Here is a 12460-nt window from a genome sequence, read left to right as displayed (position 1 = left end):
AGCCCTCGCGCCGGGGTCCTCGGTAGCCCGAGCCCTGCGGGTTCATTACACCCTGTGGAGGGTAATTGCCTCTTCCGAGGCCGGCGTGGCTTCGGAGCGCTTCCCCGAGGCAGGCGGCGGCAGCGAGGCCCTGGGCGCGCGGCGTGAGGAGAAGGGGAAGCCTGAGCGGGAGCAGCTTGCCCTCCTTCGAAAAAAACAGTTACATGGGTGGCTAAAGCCCGAAAGTTGAGGAGGGTTAAACTTCGGTTTTTTTCTTTGTTGGCAGTGCAAAGGAAATCAAGGCGTTCCTCTTGACTGTGCCTTTCTAAATGGCAAATCTGCCAGCCAAATCCTTTCCTTGTCTCCCCCCCTGTATTTTGGAGGTGGGGAGAAGCTGGAACAGTTTTTAAGCAGCTGAAAGCAAATGCGCTTTGCTATGCAGTTGCTGGCAAGGAAGAAGGGATGACAGGAAAGGTCAGCGTTGCATGCAGTATGTGCAGAGTTCTGGCCGGCGCGCTCACAGTGAGTGCATGCTGCTTTGCACTAAGCGGGGCCCTGAGCTTGGATGCCATATTCCCCCAAATTGCTGTGTTCCCCAGCACAGGTCCTCTTCATTCTGCCAGCTCTCTCAGGCTGAGGTACTGGCAAAATGGGTCAGGTGAAATGAGGGCATACTCTTTGAGGTGGTTTCATAATAATTAAATTTTCATTTACATGAAGCCTTTCAACTAAGGCTCCTTTTCTAATTTGATTGTTTTGTGTTTCGCAACTGAAGGGGCTGGAGGATAACTAAGATGTGCACAGTGTGACAGCAAAGAATCGATGAACCCAGATTTCCCCATTTCAGGACCCTGGAATAGCTGCTTTCAGCCTCCCGATGTTTAGGTAAAAGTTCACAGCACAGAGTTGCTCTCAATTTCATGCAGATGCCCGTATTTTTGCAAAGCATCTCTGGTTGGAAGGGAAACGGAAGCAAGGACCAGGCTAAAGGTAGTAAAAGAGCTGCAGGTAAGAAGATGGAAACAGTCCTGCAGCCACCTCTAAGTAGCTAACAGAAGATGATAGCAATATTCTGTTCCCACATTACATTTTTCATAAATCTATCCTTTCTGCAGTGCTACAATTAAGCTTGTGTCAGCACTTCTATTACATCTGCCTTTCCAGCCTCTATATTTTTGTTGTAAGACATCTCTGCCTGCACCACTTGCTTTTACAGGACCAAAAGCCAGGTCAGTGGAAGGCACAGTGACATTCATGCCTTTCTGGCCTGCAGACTACACATCAGACTTCTCCCATCCAGGCATGTATATGTCTTCTTCATACTATGGGGAAAAAAACGTTGTAAAAGAAATTTCTTGGCATTAAGCATTCATTGCTTGTGAGTAGAGGTTTGGCCACTCAGGTTCCCAGCAGTCAGATCCTGGAGCTGACCCCCATTCTTAGCTCCGTGAACCACTGGAGGCAGGCAGCCTCCAAAGATGCTTTCGGAGCTTGTGCAGACACTGACCTCTCCGAATGACTTACAGGAACGGGCAGGTAGAGTGTAGCTGGGCCTCAGTGGGAGCAATTGCAGTTGGCTGTCAGCTGCCATGGGAAGATAAGAAATGTTTGCCCGTGTGTGGTTTCAATCTTCCCATCCAGCACTAGGAGGAACAGACAGCAAAACCAGCTTTAAATTACTCTTGTGCTTTCCTGGTACTGGGCAGGGCCTGATCCTCAGCATTGGTCTAATTGTTAATCGTGGCCCAAAGGGCAGTTTTATTAGCCAGAAATTACTAACACATTGAGACAGTGCTGTCATGCACCTCTCTCGCCAGAAGGGCAGACAGGAAAGCAGCCTTTTGGCTCACCAAAGTCCAAGGAAATTAAAATGACAGTGCAGAAGAAGAAGGCACTTCTAAGAAGAGCTTAATTTCAGACCCCACTGATATCTTCACAGCAATGAGGCAATGAACCTTACGAGATGACAGCCTTCTCTCCTGTCCTCATGATGCCTCCCTTCTCCCTGCTTCACGCTACAGTGCAAGCACCCTCTTGCCTTCTACCTGCCCACCTCTTGCTGCCTGTGCCTCAATTGCTCCACCGTCCAAACATTTCGTCCCACAGCTGCACCCCACACCCCCTCCTGTCATACACACCGGCATGCTTGCCTCCTCCCCGGCTTCCCCATCGCTTCCAGGTCTGGCACAACTCAGTGTTTCCAGATGCAGGCTCCACAGCCACATCTGGCAGGAACGGCAGGACAGGGTAAAGCCGGCACGGCAAAGCAGAGACTCAGGTTTGAAACATGCAGGAACTTTTGGTTGCAACTGTCCTTTAGAAGGGAGTGGTGTCACTTTTTGTGTGCACCCCCCTTTTTTTCTTTGTTGAATGCCTCCTACGGCGATTTCAGTGCTAGTCAAAGTCCCACTGAAAGGGAGTTGTTTATTGCTGCTGCAGGCTTCCCTCCAGTGGAGACCTGCCACTGCTGACCCTTGCTCTAGTGTGTGCGCTAAATTAACTCCCATCCCCTTCCTTTAGGTCTTCTCTCCCAAGGGAGCAAGTGCTTTGAAGAGTAATCCCGTCAACCTGTCACCCCGAGTCCCGGAAACTCACCGTTACTATGGTTACTGTGCCCAATTCAACCGGTGGCTCTGGCACTCGCATTGCAGCCAGGCAAAAACATCCACACACCCCCACACCTTTCACGACAAAACCATCCACTCACCCCCCCCCCCCCACCCCCCCCCACATATACCAAGCTGCGGCATCAGCTCTGCAAGCAAGAAGTTGCTGCTCCAAATCTTGTATTTTTCTTTACTGAGTTCTGGCTGAATGTGTCGATTGTTGGGTGCCACTGACACAGTTCAAAACTAGTTATCACAGATCAAATGGAAGCGCTTGAGAAGTGGAGCAACAGAAGAGGTTTTTAGACTTACTGCATGATCTGTTAGCAGCACTGTGACTGTAAAGGTGTTTTCTCAGGAGCTGAACACTGAAATTCATGTCTGCACGTCTCTGAGGTCCAGATACCCAGTTCAGAAGTTGGGTTTGGGTGCGCTTTAAGCATGCTGGCCCCAAGTTCTGCTGTGCAGAGGCCGTGCATCTTTGTGCTGGAGCAACCGCTGCAGCAGCAGAACATACACTGCACACATTTACACTCACGTGCATCTGTAGTGATGTCCAGGTCATCAAGACATTTCTGTCTTCAAGCTGGCCAAGGACAGGGATAATTTTTACATGAAAGTCCTTACTGTAAGCAGAATGCCTCGGCTGCAACACTTCTGCTGCATAGGTTTCAGCTCTCATTTTTTAATAGTAGTGTATAGCTATAAATAAGCAAGACTAGCACTGTCAGCATATTAACAGCAGCAGTGCAGACAGATTTCTCTTCTGGATGGCTCTGAACAATGCAGGTAGACTTTGCATTTACCTGATTAGGCTTCAGCCCATCTCCAAAACCAGACCTGGGCTATAACTGTGTACAAGGCTAATCTGTGAAGGCACATTCAAGCCGCTGACAGGCAAAGCTACCTCATATTCAGTCGGCCCTCTGTCTGAGGTGGGAACAGGCAGATTGGCTATTTTATCACTTGATTTCCTGTCCAATCAATCCAGCCCCTTTTCTCTTTCTATGCAAGCCTCCCTCTGAGTCAAGGCTCTTGCAGTCAGCAGCTTCTTCCACTAGACATCCCTTCCTCCATTCCCAAAGCACAGTCTGTCCTGTGCACTGAAGGAGGCCAAGATCCTACAGAAGGAATGACACCAGGTCATGTTAATTAATGGCTGTCTCATAATAGATACAAAAAGGGGCTGACTTGGGGTGGCATTGTGTAGAAAATTCTGGTTTACTTTGCAGCCACCTTTGCTCTTAATTACAGGAAAATAATCTAATGTCCATGTGTATAAGAGTGTACCTCGTGTGTAAAATCACACAAGAAATTCAGTAACATGTTATTGGCAGGACAGCCTCTATCAGCATTGCCAAATGCTAGAGGGGACAATGGCCACAGATGTGTTTCACCTACAGACAGCAACCCGTCAAGATGACAATGTCACCATAGCTGGGCAGTTTATTTATCGCCGTGTTCATTCCTCAGTATCACACAGCACAGTTTGCACCAGATGTCACAGAATAAAACCATGGTTTTCTTTTTGCTGACCTTTTTTCAACCAAGCCCTCTGTAACTTGCCAAAATAGTTTTCTTCTGTTCTTACAGTACTTTTCTCATAATTGGACTGAGGAATAATCATACAGAAACTTGCTCTGGTTTCCTGCTGTCGAAATCCTCGCAGTCCATCAAGGAACAGCCTGACTAGCCATTTTTCCTGTGCAATTTTGCAACTTCAATGTTTTAAGAGCAGTGTTTAAACCATGCTTTGTGTTACACAGTGATGTATGGAGAGGAAGTCCCTGCTCCAAAGACTTTACAGTCTGAGACCTACTTTGTGTTTTCTTTGCCAATAAGATGCAGCTTTGACAAAAATGTGTGTGTGCTATTCATTCTTGCTAGGAAGCATAGGATAGAAAACAACTCCCAGACCTTCTGCTTCACCACACAAACTGTTATTTAAAGGTATGTTCTCTCAAGGGGAAAACCTGACTTTTTGGCAAATGGAAAACAATTTTTCCTAACAAGTTTCCTAGAACTACATTTGATCATGCAAAAACAAAAATGAAAGTTGAGCTGTTGGTAAGTACAGCTTGGAATAAAGCAAATCAAAGTAATAGTTTATTGCTTGTGAAGGTACCAGCTATGAAAAGCTTTGATGACCATTGCACAGACAAGTTAAATGAAAACGGTGCGTATTACCTACCTGATGTGGTGACCACTGACTCCTGGAAAAGTGTCTCTTTACTTTCTCTCATGTGATAACTTGTCTTCACCTCACACCTTTCTGCCACAGCATTTACTAGACACCTGCTGTCCCACAGCGATCAGCCTCCTGAGCAGAAGTTAGACCTGGGGAAACAACCACTACGTAAGACACCCCCCAATCGCAGAGAAATGAACTGTGAGGGGATGTTTAGCATGTGTGACAAGAGTGAGAAAGTGCCAGGGATTTTTAATTGCCACAAGGCAGTCGGGACTTTTGCTGAGGTTTCATCATGGAGATCCTGGCAAAGTCACCTGATTTGTCTGCTTTAGATAAAATAAAGACTAAGCTTGACTGGTTTGAATGTGAAACCTTATTGCAGGCAGGCAGAGTATTTGGACATTGGAGGAGATCAAAATCAAATCCTATCATTAGTTGTCTCTCCCATCATGTTATGGAATACCAAGATAAAAGTAAACAGCAGAAAAGTGCCGCTCTGATTTTGCCAGAACAAAGTTATATGCTGAACCTACTTTTTGTTAGGGAAACTTTTATTTCTTAAATCATCTAAATGTGTATCAGCATCTGACCTGAGGGGTTTTTGAATCTAAACTGAGGGGTCATAAAGCAGCTAATTCTGAGATTCAAGCTGATTTTGAAGTGCCACAAAAACACAGTAACAAAATAGCAATGGCCTGTGTTGACACTGAGGGTATTTTCCTGTGAGATACCTTATTTCAGTCTTGCTCACGGTACTTAAAAACGGCAGCATTCCTATGGGTTTCAGAAAAGTCAAGACTTGTGGACCTTGCAGAGCTGACCAGTGTAGCAGTGCAAGACCAATACCCTGTGCGGAGCCACTGTTCTCAGAGTGACCTTCATTTCACCTGCTTTTAAAGAAGAAAAATTATTCCAGGAGAAATGGTTTTATTCCAAAATAGCGCCCATCTGAAAGATTTATTCCAGATAATCTCAGTTATATGGGACAGGAGCTACCAAAGCAGCATGCCAGGACAGCTATAGCAGTAACTTCCCATGCATACCCAGGCCTCTCTTTTGATTCATACTGCTGTAGCTGTGATAAAAATCCCTTGTGTTTACTTGTTACAAAACCAAATCACTAGCATATGGCTCTCGATACATAACTGTCTAAGCACTGCGATGCCGCGATGATGAGCTCTGTATGAACACCTCCACGTTCAGTATTAATGACGGTGCTCTAAAGCAAGTGCAAGCAGTCACACGCTCCTAATGCTTAAACCACAGCAAATGTGTTTAATCCCACACAATAGCTCCGTTATGTCTTAAAGCTGTGGTCGGCTGGGGAAGCGGTGACCACTTCTCACATATATAACGTATATCAGACATATTCAGCTTGGCAGGAAGACAAGAAGCTGGAAGTGTCACACTGGAGCCTAGCCCCCTGACAGCATGAGACATGTGCTTGTAAGCTGTATCAAGGAGGATATTTGATTGCCCTCTTTCTTCTTCTGCCTCTCTCCCAACAAAAGTGGAGTGACCTCCCCCATGACCTGGCAAGTGCTGAAATTCCCCAAACACATTTTTCTGTTGTGCCCCAATGCTGAACAAAAGGAAACGAAGCAGCCTCGATATACTTGAAGTATGGAATGAAAATAATAGCTGGCTCTTGCTCGGCCCGCAAACGCCAATCTTCACCTCCTGCCCAGCACGGTTTGCACTGCCTCCCACACTCATCTGCTGTATTGTCGGCAGCTCTTTTGGATTTATGCACTTATTTATTTATTTGGAGGGAGGGGGGGTCTATGTAATTGCAGTTTACACTGCGTTCCCACGCTACTATTGTGACTTTGTTTCTATGTAATTGCAGTTTACACTGCGTTCCCACGCTACTATTGTTTGTGACTTTGTTTCCTATTCCCATCACGTGTGCTAATTAGTTGGAGCTGCTGGCTAGCTGGGAGGCGTGTGTCTGGAGTAAAAGCAGAAAGATCACTTCCTGGAGGGATCTAGGCAATTTGAACAATTCTTTGCTTTACTTTCAGCCCTCTCCCTCCCCCCAGCTTTACCACTCGGAAAAGAGAGAAGAAGTGCTGATTGTCAAACGCTAGCCACGGGAGAGGCACAGATTTTCTCTTCTGAAAAGGAGCAACTCATAGAGTCAAAGAAAATCAGGCTGGAAAGAACATCTCATCTGTGTTTAACAAACCTGATTTTTTATTATATTTAACAAACCTGATTTTTTATTATATTTTTTCTTCTCCAGAAATCCCCAATGTCTTTCTGTTGTGGCTAAGAAGGTAAAAGCAGCATTTAAAAAAATCCTCAGGTTATTTTAGCCTGCCCTTAGGAAGTGAGTCAGATTTTTATGGCAAGGCTAAAGCTAGCTCATGCCATGGCTTGCAAAACAAAATGAGACCCAGAGAGAGGGAGAGAGGGAGAGGGAGCATTACCTGAGTCATGGCATTTGCTTATTAGCGCAGGCATCAGACAGCAAGGCCAAGTCACATGGCAAGACCAAGTACCTGTGCATGGATCAGGGCTCAATGTTTGATTTGCTGGGGTTTTTTTTCATTTAGATCTCCAATTAAATCCTCCTACCCATAGCCCTGATGCTTTTCAAATGCCAAGCACACTAGACCCTCCCCCAGATCATGCAGGCAGCATGCAGCTCACACAGGCACCGGGCTGGAGCCCCTCTGATGGGAGCTGCCAGGGTCCCACTGACTCCTGGTGTCACGTCAGCAGCCTTAGCTGAAACCCATCCTTCTCGTTCAGGCAGCAAGCCCTGGGGACGTGCTCTTCTGGCATTAATAGTCCTTGTCCCACTGGTCTCGAGTGACCCTCCATGTTCTCTGGTTTCACAGGCTGAGGAAAAAAGTGAGGGGCTGAGAGCATGCCGGGCAAGGGGAGGGGGCTTCTGCAGTCGGTGACCCCCTGAAGGGAGAGTCGTAGCTGGGGCTCTTCTCATTTCAACCGTGGGCAACTAGCTTGAGTGCCTAATGCCTGTGTTATCATCGTTGTCAGGCTCAGCAAAAACACAGGCGTGCTCAGGAGGAGGCAGGTCCTAACCTATTACATTGAAGGGGGAGTGCCAAGTGCTCACCCAGAAACAGGAGAAGGTTTAAGACTGCATTTGCTTCTCTTTCACCAGGCACAAGCCTATGAAAGCAGAGGTTTGCTGACAATAGCTGCAGTCAGGCTCAGCGCAAGTAAATATAGCCTGTGCTTTCCTATACAGCTCCACCAATGTCTAAGGAAAAGCCCAAAGTAATGGCTATCGGTCTGCTCTGTTGTTGTGGGGTTGCAGCTAGGTAAAAATTGAAATTTCCATCCTCTGGGAAATTCCAATATTTCTACACTTTTGTTTTGTTTTTACTTGGGTCAGGGAGAATTGAAGTATCTTAAGTCTGTTTGGTTTGGGGTTTTCCTGTCCTTTCTGTGGGGAAAACAAGTCCTAGGTTTTGGAAACAGTGAAACACTTCCCTGTGAGTCAGCTCAGCTTTAAAGGGCATCTCTTTGAGTGTCACATTAATACTTGGACGTTATCATTTATGTCATCCCCCAACCCTGTTTTTTTCTGGGCCCCTTTCTGGGTTACCTGTCTCATGATACCCTCTTCAGCTCAGGGTACAGGAAAATATTTTGAATTACTGAATGTACAGGCTGGCTGGCTGGACCACAGCAAGGCTGGGTAATTTTCCTGCCGTGGAAAGAAGTGTTTTACAGAGTCACTGTGCAAGGCTTCAGAGCTGGTGTCCTCACACCATCATGCACATCCTGCTTTCTGTTCATAACCACTTGTGCCATTTACAAACACTTCACATCCACGCAGTAGCTCCAGTTGCTTTGGTAGGTAAATTGGGAAAGTATTTGCAATCTAGCTTTCGATGAGATAAGGAGCTAGAATTTCAGGAGAGATGTGATCGAGTAGCTGGTGACCCAGCCCTCTGCAGATGAGCGGGCACTTCTGGTACTCCAGTGGGTCGCAAAGCACAGTCTGCCTTGGAGTCGGGGTCACCCGCTGTGAATGTGAAGAAGCCTAATGAGGCAAAGACCTGCAGAGTCCACCCTGCATCACGGCCTGCTTTACTCAGGAAACAGGTGGCCGGCGAGGAAGGCACCCTATAGAAATATGGAGGGCATTCGCATGTGCATTGTTAACTTCATTATTTCCATTAAATAACACCTGACTTGGCCCCAGGTTTATATCTTTGGCAACCATGACAAGCAAATAGTCCTGAGCAGTGTCCTGTCAGATCTTCCTTTTCCTCGTGGAAAGCATCTCTCTCCTTGGGAATGGCTACAGTATTATGGAGGGGAAAACTAGGCTTTAATGTAGCACTAACAGTCTGTAGAGTTTGCAGCTTTTTGCACCTGTGGTTTTCCACTGGCCTTAAACATTTTAATTTATTATTATTTATTTCTTTTATAATACAACTCACAAACTGCTCCAGCCACTGACCTCCCAGAGAGATTGCTAATCAGGCAAAATTGCACTGCAGGGAGCGGTGAGTGCTGTGTTCAGATATCTCTTAAAGATTTGTGAGGACCACCAACATCTTTGCACAAGTAACCTGAACCAAAGGAAAAATAATCTAGCAAGGCAACTCTGTGCACTTGTAACAATTACAAAATTTCATCAGGACTTAATCTAGTTAATGATTTTTTAGTTCTTGCAACTCATTATTTATATTTAGAAATGAAAAAGCTCCAGCAAGGACAAAAAAACCTCAGCCCCTCAGTGAGTCATTCAAAAGCTCTCTGTTCTTTTTCCTGTTTTCTCACTGAATATGGAAAGTGGCTCATGATTTCTGCCCTGATATGCAAAGCCTATTTGAGACTGGTTTAGCTGCCTGAGGGAGCTTCACTCAGACTTCATGGCCACAGTTGCCTGCAACAGCCACTGCAATGGAACAACATAGCTCTAGCTAAAAGAGAGGCTTCTGGGTGCATTGGTCACGGTAATTGCAAAATGCTCTGTGAAGATGCCCACCCCTTTTGGAACTACAAATTAAGTGAATGACCTCATTTCAACTTTCTCTCTGTGTGTGTACTGGTACAGTATACTCGGTTACACACAAAAATTTAAAAAATGGTGCTTTTCCATCGTCAGCAGAATTAATCAAACCTTGTTTCCTATGGAGTGATGCTCTACATCCTGATACTGGCCCAATATCTGTACCTGCCAGTTGGTTCCACGGTGCTGCTGCCTGCGCCCACAGGCTGCCATGTGGGCAGGAAGCAGACTATGCTGCAGCAGGCACGCAGGCTTGGGCATGCTGACTACCCAGATCAATTCTTCTGGCATGGCCAATGGAAGACTAATCTAGGTCCCTCTTCTTCACCAGTTTTGCATAAAACCTGTAGGATCTTCATTAGTTTGAATCTGCCATTTGTCAAAGGCAGTGGGTGTTGGCCAACAGGCTTCAACGTTAGTGAGTGGGGAGTGACTGATCGACGGACGGATAAAGAGCAAGGCAGATAAATGAGATTGTTGCCCAAGCTTGGTTACCAAAGGAAATCCATTTAAAAAGAGCCTCTTTCAAGTACTGAAATGTTTCCCCATGGATTAGGAGGAAGAAATTATTTCTCTCCTTAGAGGTAGTAGTAGCAATGATATTGCTGTAGACCTGATGGTCTAAATAAATGAGATGCAGGTTTTTAGGAAGAGTCAATATCTTTAGATCTAAGGTTTGTGTGCCCAGTTTATTCACTTTCTCAGCTATATCACCTGGTATAGTAAAAGATATTCCCTTTCTTTGCAAACTTTGCCTCTCTTAAGGATTTGGAAGACTCTTAGACGCTGGAGTAATGGGCCTCAAAGTAGGTACACAGATTAGATAGTTAATCAGTCACTCGCAGATTGTTTCTGAGGTAGAAGAGCTTTCATACACTCTCTTGAAGAGTTCTCAGGTTTGTGATGACTGAAAATGGGGGATGGTTTCAGTACCGCATTTACAACAACAGGAATGTAGAACCCACCTTTAACTTGAAAATATTTGCATAAAGTATTCAGGTAATATAAAGGAAACTGATTACTTTATACCAGCTGGATTACAGCAAGCCAATATTGACTTCAGGTTTTGGTTGTCAGCAAGATTTATTTTACTCGAGGTAAATATTGACTGTGGCACAGCCAAGGCCAGTATTTACTTTGGAGGAATATCAATCTTGTGGCTCAAAACTGGAAGTCGATATCTTCATTGTTATACTTTTTCATAAATACTAGGGAGGGGGGGCTTTGGCTAATGGGAAACATATATATACATAATTTAAGAGAGTAGTTCTGATGCAGTGAAAAAAAAGAGAAAATATGGAAAGAAGGTTATTACCTTGGACCAGTAAAAGACGGGAGCTGCTGAAAGGAACAACACATTTGGAATATTATAACTCCCAGGCAAACCCTCCCTGCAGACACTGGTTGTTGACCTCTTGAAAAGTAAACAGCAAGAAATATAAGCGGTAGCTGCCATCAGGAATGGTATAACGTATGGAACAAGAATTTCTGTTCCCAGCCTCCTTTGAACTGTCAGTTGATTTTGTCTTAATACTCTGGTAAGCCCTACAAAATACAACACGCCTGCTCTGTTATGGGATAAGTTTAGAAGGCCATTGAAACTGTGCTTATTGGAGTCTTTGTCACTTGTGTCTCTGTAAAGAAACACAGCATCTAAACTTAAACCAAGAGGAAGACAGGGAGTCTGGATTTGGGGGCACTAATGGGGAAAATGCTGTATGTTGCTTTTCACTCTGTTGGTGAAACTGTGGAGGAGGGCATTAAAATCCACAATTATTATGTTATCCATGAAATGTCTTGGCCATGCCAAGACACCATCTTCCTTGAGGCAACATACAACACTTTCCCAGTTAAAGTGCTACAAGAATATAAAAAAAGCCATTACCCTGCTAATGTCAGAGATAGTCCTATTAATTACAGAGATAGACAGCCTGCAGGATCCCATGGAGCTGGAAGAGGAGGAGTGCTCCCCAGCACAGAGCCTAGGTGTAACAGCGTGCAGGAGGTGCTAACAGGTAACCCCAGCTGTGAAGAGCCAGCTACCATCTGGACAAGTCTACCAAGGACTATGGCTGGTTTCCCAGAGGCCTCGTTCATGCAACCACATTGCTGCTGGTAGCAGGATGAGTTTGATGCAGGCTAGCTAAAATACACCTTCTTAGGTAAGAAGCCCATAGACTGATTCCTAGCCAGGTATAGCTTGCAGCTGCTGGAGCTGAGACCTTCCTGACCTGGAGCTCAGCCCCTCCAGCAGCACAAAGGAACTCCAGCCAGTAAGACAGCTTCATCGGGGGCACAACTTAAATGCCTCTATGCAAACATACATAGCATGGGGAATAGACGAGAGGAGTTAGAGACGTGCGCACGCCTGCAGGGCTACGATCTTATTGGCATCACGGAGACGTGGTGGGATGGCTCCTATGATCGGAGTGTTGGGATGGAGGGATACAGGCTCTTTAGGAAGGACAGGCAGGGGAGATGAGGAGGGGGTGTCACCCTCTATGTCAATGACCAGCTGGAGTGTATGGAGCTCTGCCTGGGGATGGATGAGGAGATGACTGAGAGCTTGTGGGTCAGAATTAAAGGGAAGGCAGGGACAGGTGACATTACAGTGGGGGTCTGCTACAGGCCACCTGACCAGGAAGACCAAGTGGATGAGGCCCTCTATAGACAGACAGGAGCAGC

Source organism: Aptenodytes forsteri, unplaced genomic scaffold, assembly GCF_000699145.1.
Source record: "Aptenodytes forsteri isolate BGI_AS27 unplaced genomic scaffold, ASM69914v1 Scaffold206, whole genome shotgun sequence".
NCBI classification, from domain to species: domain Eukaryota; kingdom Metazoa; phylum Chordata; class Aves; order Sphenisciformes; family Spheniscidae; genus Aptenodytes; species Aptenodytes forsteri.
This window is presented reverse-complemented; position numbering follows the sequence as displayed.